Below are 10,188 nucleotides of genomic sequence, written 5' to 3'. Positions count from 1 at the left end.
AGACAGCAGAGAATTTCTTACACCCAGACTGCTTCCCTCCCACACAGTACCTGCCTGAGCCCAGCAGGTATTTCAGCTTGCAATCTACCTGAGCCCTGCAGGTATTTCAGCTTGGTTTAACAGCTCATATAACTGCTTTCAGCAAGGGACCTAGGGACCGACATCCTGAGTCTCACCCTTGATGAAAAATCTCAAGTCACAAAATCCATGTCCATCCAGTTGTTTTTTTCTAAAATGCTATTTCACAGTATTTAATATTGAATTTTAAAAAACTAGCCTGCTTCAGCCCAAATTAAAGATAGTTTTTGAGGTTTTTAAAAATAATCTCATTTTCTGAGCCAAATGCACATGCGCAATGAAGCAAGTCCTTCCTCCGTGCCATTCGGTCCCCAAGGTCATGGGCCAGCCAGGAAGACACCTATGCCCTGTTGAAGGATGTCAACCCCGGAAGCTTAGAAGTAGAGAAATCAAAGGGGACACCAGTCACTCCTCTCAGAACTGCTTTTGCACTTAGTGCTGAATTAGCAATATTTGGAAATGATCTCTTCTTTTTAGACAGAGAAGCCTCATTAAATATTACCACAAAATCAAATCAGGAGATTGAGGCATTAAAGCAGAGGAAATGCTGAAAGGTCACCTTGGGAGCTGTTGGTGGGTCATGACGAGCTTTTTAAGGGAATACATAGAGACCCAGATCTCCAGCAGGTATAGGCGAGGACAGCCACCTTCATTTTCCAGCAGACCATGGCAGGGACCTGCAGGACCATGTGTGGATGGGATAAGACTTTTGAAATATCATTGCTGTGCTTGCTGGGCCCTTGATTCCTGCTCACTCTCAGCCCCTCTCCCATTCAGTCTACTAGGCCTCCTGTGTTCACTGCCTCGGGGAAGGGGTGACCCAGAGAGAGCAAGCAGAGAGGAGTGATGCTCGGCGTTTGCGTTCAGAAGCCTCGCCTCTTGGGGCACATGAAGTACTCCTGTTAGACAAAAGATCTGACAGAATAGGTGATGAGCAAAACTGAAACTTCCATCCTGGAGACTGCACAGGGCCCCAGACGCGTGAGGACCACAGAGACAAGGGCATCAAAGGATCCAGAAGGCCTGATAAGCACAAGACAAGACAGAACAGCGAGGTAACACTTCTGCCAAGAGCAAGGTGACTTGACATTTTCTTTATGCAAGGGGGAGTTGTTGCAGGTAAACAAGCCACTTTCCCGCAGGCTTCTGAAACACTAGGACTAGCTCACCAGGGACCTCGTCTACAGATCTCGCATCCCCCCGCCGCCCTTGCAGTTGGCACGGGGATGGGCTGCCCAGGACCCCCCCACTACAGTGAGGGCTTTGTTGCCCCAGCTGCTGTGCTGTCTGCTGCATGTACCTCAGCTGTCAGCTGACATGCCCAAGGCCATGCCCATTCGCAGGTGACCCAGAGCCAGTGACTTATGGAGGCAGGGTTATAAAGGCCCAGTCATCTCTGCTCAGTGGGGGACTCTCCATTAGACATCCTGCACCCCCACCTCTGCCCCAGAGTCTTCTTCCTGGGAACCTAGCCTTTAGCACCTCCTTGTATTAACCACCCCCCTGGCTCCCAGACTGGTGTCCGCTGGTTTATGGCAAAGGTGAAATCTGGGTACCACTGAGTCCCTTATGAGCTGTGCGGCCTAAAGGAGAACTCTCTGGGCTTTTCTAATGGTGACATGGGGATCAATGACCCAACCCTTCCCATTCTCAGCCCTTGGGACCTAATAGGGTCTTATAGACCCCCTAATCCAATCAGTCACCCAATACCTGATGACAGCTGTCAAATTGCTTCAATGCCAGGAGCCCTGACTGACATTGTCAGTAATTCCCTGATGTGGAACTCCTCTCAGGGACAGCTGCATTTGTAAATGTAAGTCTGGATGACACAGTAATTATTATGTCATCTTCCTCTTCATCTCATAGTAAAATTAACCTGCTGTGGCATCTGGTTGATGATTATGTGGGGGAGGATTCTATGCCCCACCCCAACCTAATCACCATTTGGTAGATCAACTTTCTAGATAACCCATCAGCAATATGGTTCAAAGAAAGATCTAACAGAGCTGGATGGTTAGCTCAGTTGGTTAGTGCATGGGGCTAATAACACCAAGATCCAGGGTTTGATCCCTGTATCAGCCAGCCACCAAAAAAAAAAAAAAGATATAATGGCTTCTGCCCTTACGTGGATTTTTCTTCTGTTTAATTCAGTGGTCTTCAGAGTTTGGTCCTCGAACCAGCAGCATTTGCAGCATCTGGGAACTTGCTAGAAATGCAAATCTTCAGCCCCCACCTCAGACCTACTGAGTCAGGAACTCTGGGTTTCTGATGTGTTTTAACCAACACTTCCAGTGATTCCAAATCATGGTCAGTGTGCGAACCACTGGGCTAATTGAAGCCCCCAGCTGTCACTTGTTCAAAAGACCCTCTCAGATCCTGTGGTCTGAGGATGGGAATGGTTGGGACAGATATTCTTGATCCCCATGTCACCATTAGAAAAACGAGCCCAGAGAGGTCATGTGACTCCCTCCCAACCCCACCCTAGGGCCACACAGCTCCTAAGGGACTCAGTGGCACCCAGACCTCACCTTTGCCCTAACACAGTGGATACCAGCCTGGGGGCCAGGTGGGTGGTTAATTAGAGGGAGATGTCACAGGTTGTGTTCCCCAGAAGAAGACTGAGACAGCAGTGAGAGTGGGACATTTATTCCTGTGTACCCTCAGGCCAACATCTGTGGAAGGAGGGAAAGGAAGCAGCAGTGGGCAGAGGCAGAAGGTGAACGGTGGTGCAGGCCTAGCATTAACCATGGCAACTGCTGGGCAGACATCTCTGCACCCCTTCCCAGGGCCCCCTCCCCTGACCTCAGTTTCCTTCCCACAAAAAAATACCAGCTTTAAGCATAAGCTGACACATAAATAGAGCAGCCTGATTCAACTTCGTTCATACCTTTAAGTGGAATAGATAGATGGCTTTATAATTTATTGGCCTTCCATGGGGCACATTCAGATACAAAGCCATGGGCATATTCAAACGGTTTTTTACACATCTTGTGATATAAACTCTATCAAACACTATATAAATCCAGATAAAGGTAATAAAGTTAGTGTAGTAAAAGACCAATGGCAATACAATAATTGATGCCCCTGGTAACCTGCCTAAAATATTACAAATAACTCAAATCTCCATATGGAGATTTCATTCTTTATTTCTCCTCTGAGAAAAACCTGTTTTTGGCTGTAAGATATTTAAATAAGACTAGATTGAATTAACCTGGTTTACACTCAGAAAGATGCTTCTTCTGGTGTTTCTAAGCTTCTGTTTTCTTGGATGTCTCTCTCACCAGCTCCTACTTCTTCCTTCTGAAGGAAGACAAGCCCAGGGACCCCAGAATTGCAGAAGCACTGCTTAGCCGTGGGTGTCTACATGCCTGTGGGTGATCGTTACAGCCTCTCTTTTCAGACTCTCTTTCCTGGTCACCACCTGCAGGATTTGTTTCTGGGAATAAAAATTCATGCCGGTTGGGATTTTATTTTAAGTCTTCTGCCTGCATCCTGGCTGCACAGGATCTATGTGCAAATCCAAAGAAACACTGAAGGATATGCCCTGAAGCATTAAATGTCTTAGGACATCTTTTAGCAGCAAATCAAGGAAAACCAACTCGAACTGGCTTAAGTAAAAAAGTTAATTGCCTGAAGGAAATGAGAAGACAGGGGGGAAGCCCTAATTTGTGCCCTCTGGAGGTGGGGGAGCATGTTCCCACATTGTCCCAGGATAGGGTCAGGTCCTTCCCTGAGCCGGTGATGGCGGCTAGAAGAGATGCTGTGCTCTGATTGGCCATGTGGATGCTATGTTTTAATTGGCCATGGGGGATGCTATGTTCCGATTGGCCATGGGGGATGCTATGTTCCAATTGGCCATGGGGGATGCTATGTTCTGATTGGCCATGGGGGATGCTATGTTATGTTCCAATTGGCCATGGGGGATGCTATGTTCTGATTGGCCATGGGGGATGCTATGTTATGTTCCAATTGGCCATGGGGGATGCTATGTTCTGATTGGCCATGGGGGATGCTATGTTATGTTCCAATTGGCCATGGGGGATGCTATGTTCTGATTGGCTTGGCCATGGGGGATGCTATGTTCCAATTGGCCATGGGGGATGCTATGTTCTGATTGGCCATGGGGGATGCTATGTTATGTTCCAATTGGCCATGGGGGATGCTATGTTCTGATTGGCTTGGCCATGGGGGATGCTATGTTCCAATTGGCCATGGGGGATGCTATGTTCTGATTGGCCAGGATGTTATCTCTGATTGGTCACATGCCTCTCTGGAGCTGAGGTATGTTACCCACCCCTGAATCAAATATGATACTTGAGGAAGGGGCATGGATAACAGGGCTGAGAACCAGCCACATGGAAAAATCTTTAAGGAACGTCTTTCAACAGAGTGCAGACAGGAGATAGCTGGCAGAGGCATAGAAGACTGATTCGTATTCCATCTTTTGTGAACAGGCAGACTCTTTGGGGACCTCCAAAGATCCCCCAGAACCCCTTTCCTATGAGGTTCTGTACTAGATAGAGCCTTTTGTATGAAACTGTCCCAGGCAAGTTGTCATCAAACTAAAAGCAGACGGAATGGAGAATTTTTAGCCTGAAGATGAGATGTGACATTTCTTTCTCAAACAGGTAAGCAGGGTTTTGGACTTGTTCCAAACAACTCCAGAAACCCAAAGGGTAGGTAATTATGGACACAAAGAAAGAAGAAAAAAACAAACTGTATCAATCACACCTGAGCTTTGATGAGATGGGTTCCCTTTCTAGAGAGTGAGTGGCTCGTCACAAGGAGCAGTCAAGCAGCACATAAATGAAATATCCCTGCATAGAGGGAGAGTCCCTGCCATATTCCTGTCACTTGATTTAATGTCTCCTAAAACTATCCATTCAAGACCGTATAGTAAAAACTGAAAATGAGTAGAAAATCCTGACCCCTTCTCTCCCTAAGCCCCTCCACCCCTGGGCTGTCCCAGTGGGAGATGTGATGAAGTGCTGAAACCACAAACAGTGTCACGTCAGAGAGAGTGAAGGTTCCTAACAAGCAGATGGGGACAAAATGATGGATTCCTCCAGACTGCAAAATCCATCACTTCTGTCCACAGGAACAAAGGGTGAGAAGAAACGCGCCTTAAAGCCAGCTCCGGTTTAAGAATCAAAGCACTTCAACATTTCACCAAAGAGCCCGAAATGGAAAAGTCAGTATTTGTTTGTACACTGAGGCCAACGCTGGAATCTGGGGCTTCCTCTTTAAATGGCACTGTGTGTGCTCGAGATGCTGAACTTGTCCTGAAGTCTCACACATTGTGCATTCACGCCAAGGCAAATGGGAATCACTTAATAAGGGCTTCCAAATGGCACTGCACAAATAATAATAGTAATCACAATCATAACACTGGCATGCTGTTTCGAAACACGGCATCTGAGTTGAGATGGCATGTTCATAAACAGGCGAGAGATGCAGCCCAGGAAGCTGACTTCCTCATGAATTTAACGAGTTTTGTATTCATATTCATAATCCTATGCATTATTTACACAGATCAACTTCCTCCCTAACCCCAAACTGGTTCTCATTCCCTGTGGCAGGGAAGGTGGAAGAAGGGAGGGGACAACAGCCAAGCTCACAATGACAGCAGCACAGGTTTTAGGACCTAACAGGATTGACACGCCACTCAGCACAGAGTGATTTCCAGTCCAGTCAATACTGAGAGCTATCACTGCCACAAAGCAGGAAGCTGATAGGATCCCAGGAGAGAAAGCACCAGTCATTGCCAGCGTCTGGGACCCACTAGTCAGGGGAATGGCTCTTCCTGCCCTGCCCCACAGGGCAGGGAGAAGCGTGCTGCATCTATTTTGTATTGGGATGCTCTTTTTTATTATCGCTTCTCCAGCCTGCATTCAGCTGCAGAGATGTCTGGGCGAGTCGACTCGGGGACCCTGAGGCAGGCCTGGCTGGGAGCTCCTTACCCCACATCAGAGCCTGGACCTTGAGGAACATGAGGAGAGTGAGGCAGTGGGATGGGTGTGTGGCACCTGCAAGGACATAATGTGGGATAAGCCAGAAGCTGAGCAGTTCGGGGCATCTGCCCAACTGTCCCCACGCCCACTGTCTCAGGTGGCTGTGCTCCTGGCAGAAGAACCAGCATCACCAAGGCCTGTCCCCACGCCGGTTCCTACACACATTCTGGGTAAGCCAGGAGCCAGGGCACTTGGACCCATCAAAAACTTCACAGCTTGGACCAGCTAGATCTGACACTGGTTCTTCATGCAGGGGAGTGGCTGCTATCCCTCCACATATGGATGCCTCGAACTACAGCAGCTCCCAGCTAAGGCCCACACCCCGGGTCCTGCCTGTCCCAAGAGTGCACCAAGGGCTCCTAGCTGGAGGTTGATGGGCTCTTCACAGACTGTGCCCTGGCCATGGCCATCTGGGGGCAGAACTCCAACCTGATCCCAACAGTCCTTACCATGCTGCCTATGACCTGACGAGAGGGGCAAGGGTTACTCAGCGAGGGGTCTTTCCCTCGAAGGCATGTGAGAGGAGCAAGCCCTAGCCCCCTTCTGTGAACTCCAGCTGGGGAGAAGCAAGGGGCTTCTGGGAACAAGGAAGGGTTCTTGATGTTCAACATTGCTCTTTTATAAAAGGATTCTGAAAGGAAACCAATAAAATGAAAACCAGGAAAATAAAAGGAAACCAACAAACGTACTTTTGTTGTTGCCTTCGAATTATTTCAAATCACATTGGTTTTCCATTAGTGCTAGTGGTCTGCAGTTGTGGTCGTAAGTAAATATGAGTATCTACATGAGAAACTGGGAGAGATGGTTGGTGCTGAGTGATGTTTGGGAAGTACTACTCTGGCTCAGTCCCCTCACTGCACAATTGGGGAAACTGAGAGAGCGGCTGAAGGAGGGAAGTGACTTCAGGCAGATGTTAGGGGAGGGCAGCGATCTGAGGATCCCCTGCCTTGCTGGGCAGCTGTAACTGTCCTGAGCCTCTTCCAGTTGTTAATGAGCTGTGACCAGCACTCCTACCCAGGAGGGAATTTCCACTTTAAAGCCATCCCACAGTGGCTGCTTCAGTAAGGAAAAGCCATTAGCCCTTCATGTGGCTTTGGAAGTTTTGTTCAAGGAGGTCCTGCTGTAATGTTAATGAACTGGCCTTTTTGGAGGGAGGGGAGGAAGGTCTCTTGACCATGAGCCATACCAGTCGGAACTGCTTCGTTGGCACTTAACTGACAAAAGGGACACAGGTCAGGTCTTGGGTCCCCATGCTGGGAGCTGACTCAGCAAGAGTAGCTCGTTGAGGGGCCAGGACCCTGTGGACCTGCACCACCATCTCCTCATGGCCGTGGTTATGTCTCACACCCACATCCATTCTCATTTCAGAAGCAGGCAGAGCACCCTCAGTAGGTTGGACATGGAGCTCCCATACAACCCAGCAGTTCCACTCCAGGGTATATGCCCAAGGGAATTGAAAACGGGTATTAGGATAAAAACTTGCACACACACGTTGATAACAGCATTATTCACAATAGCCAAAAGGTGGAAACAACCCAATTTCCATCCACCAATGAACAGATAAACAAAATGTGGCATATCTACACAATGGACTATTATTCGGCCATAAAAAAGAATGAAATTCTGACTCTTGCTACAACGTGGATGAACCTTGAAAAGATGATGCTAAATGAAAGAAGCCAGTCACAAAAGGCCACATACTGTATGATTCTATTTATGTGAAATACCCAGAATAGGCAAATCCATAGAGATAGAAAGCAGGTTAGCGGTTGCTTGGAGCTGGGAGCAGGGAGCAATGAGAAGTGACTGATTCATGGGCACAGAGTCTCCTTTTGGGGTGACAAAAATGTTCTGCAACTAGACAGCAGTGATGGTCGCACAACATTGAATGCACTAGATGTCACTAATGGTAAATTTTATGTTATGTGCATTTTACCACAATTTTTTAAAAAGGAGGTCAGACAGAATGGAGCAACAGGCCGTGGGAAGCCTCTGGGGCTGGGGTCAGAGAACAACTGCTGTTCTGCAGCTCCCTGGGCCCAGCTAACAGGATATCCCAAAAGACAAAGGACACCTGCTAGAGAGAGCTCTGGGTTCTCCACTGTGCTCCTCTGAGGACAAATATCCTCAAATGCACCAGGATCTTCCTCAAATTGAATGTGGAGAGGGAAAGGGACACACGAGATCCTTGCACGGGGATGTCCTAGGGTTTTGCCTCTCTACCTAAAACGAGCTTAGTTCCGGAGTGTGTTTAACTAGGTTCAAGGCCAAGTTCTGCAATTTATTGGCTGTGTGATTTGGGGCAAATTATTCAACCTCCCTGGGCCTCGGTTTCCTCAAGGATAAAATGAGGATGATAATAGGACCAGCTTCATAGGGTTGATGTGAGGATTAAAAGAAGTAATTCTTATAGAGTATTTCAGCACAGGACTTGGCACATAATAAGTATCGCAATAAATATGTGTTGTTATTACTACATAATGGAACAGAACTTCAAACCAGAGCCCAGCGGACTTTTTGTGGTCCTCACACACGCCTGCTTTCTAGTCCAATCCTGTTTGCAGGAAGGACACCCTTGAACATGTGAGCTGCAGCTACACCGAGCGCAGCCAACTTTGAGAAAACTTCTGCACATCAGTCAGCAAGCTCTATTCATAAATGTTTATGGCAAGAAGAGCTTTAAAGACTATTAGTTTCCTAGGGCTGCCATGACAAATTACCACAAACGAGACGGCTTATAACAACAGAAATGTATTCTCTCATGGCTCTGGAGGCCAGAAGTCCAAAATCAAGGTGTCGGCAGGGCTACATTCCCTCTGAAGGCTCAACCTAAGGTGACACTAGGAAGCCACTGTCATACAGAAAGGAGAGTGAGAGAAAGGGAATCTGCGAGTCGCTAGTGACATCCAGATGAATTCAGACAATATTCTTTCCAGGAGGGAGTCCAGGACCTGGGGTGAGTAGACAGAATTACGGGGTCCATAAACACGGAGGGGAAAACTGACATCATGAAACCCCAACTGAAATATAGCATCACCTTCTACCACAAACCTAAGCAACAAGCCCACGTGTATCAGCAGGACCTGTGATCTTGCCACGAAGAGAATCACAGATATTTTCATATCATGTCTCCGTTTTGCAGATTTCAAAGTATCACTTATGCTTATCATGACTTCAGAATTATGGTAGGTTTTATATCCCCCACTCTATCTTGTTATTTGATATATTGAAGAAGCAAATTACCATATCACAGATTTCCTTTTCCTTGTATTTTGATATCTGGATTTCAGTAAAATTGGTTTCCTTTGTCATCCTCTGTATTTTATTGCATGCGTTTCAAAATGTTTTCCTGAGACAGCTTCGTCTAACTATCAAAGGCACAAAATGGGTTAAGAATCCCTGCTTTAAAGGAAGTGCTCACCCTACCCCAGCCCACCACGGCTCACACACCTATGAGGCTCTGGATACTTTTACAGCCACCCATCCCCTTGTGTGATCGCTCATTCAGCAAATGTACGTTGAGCACATGCTCTGTGTCAGGCATGAACTAGGGCCTGATGATTCAGAGCTTTCAGCCCAGTGGGAACAGCAGACATTTACCAAGTAATTACACCACGCAATCCCTAATTACAAACCACAATGAGCACCATGAATACAGGGCACAGGGGGCAAAGGGAGATCACATACAGAAACAGGACTTGGTCTGGAAAAGAGACGGGTGGTCCAGGGAGCAGCATTTGACCTGAAAAGATCTGTATTCAACTTTGCAGGAACATGCCTTTAAAAGAGTACAGTGCATGTTCTTTTTACAAAGGTCTACTTGGACCAAGAGGTCAATGCTAGGGTTAACAACTCAAGGCCATCTAAGGCCAGCATTTTTGTTTATGTGGGTTCTTTTTTTCGGACAGTCCACAGATGAGGCCTTACTTGCAAGGTAGTTTAGCAGGGCCAGTAGAATGCACTGCTGAGCCCTATGAAGACATCGGCTCTAATAACAGGCCCCATCAAAAGGAAGTTGACAGCTAGGAGATGTGCCATTGATCAGAATAGCACTTCTGTGAAGCTTGTTCTTTTTTTTTTTTTTTTTTTTTTCTTTTTT

This window comes from Galeopterus variegatus, unplaced genomic scaffold, assembly GCF_000696425.1.
Source record: "Galeopterus variegatus unplaced genomic scaffold, G_variegatus-3.0.2 Scaffold4816, whole genome shotgun sequence".
NCBI lineage: Eukaryota > Metazoa > Chordata > Mammalia > Dermoptera > Cynocephalidae > Galeopterus > Galeopterus variegatus.
Note: the sequence above shows the minus strand (reverse complement) of the source record.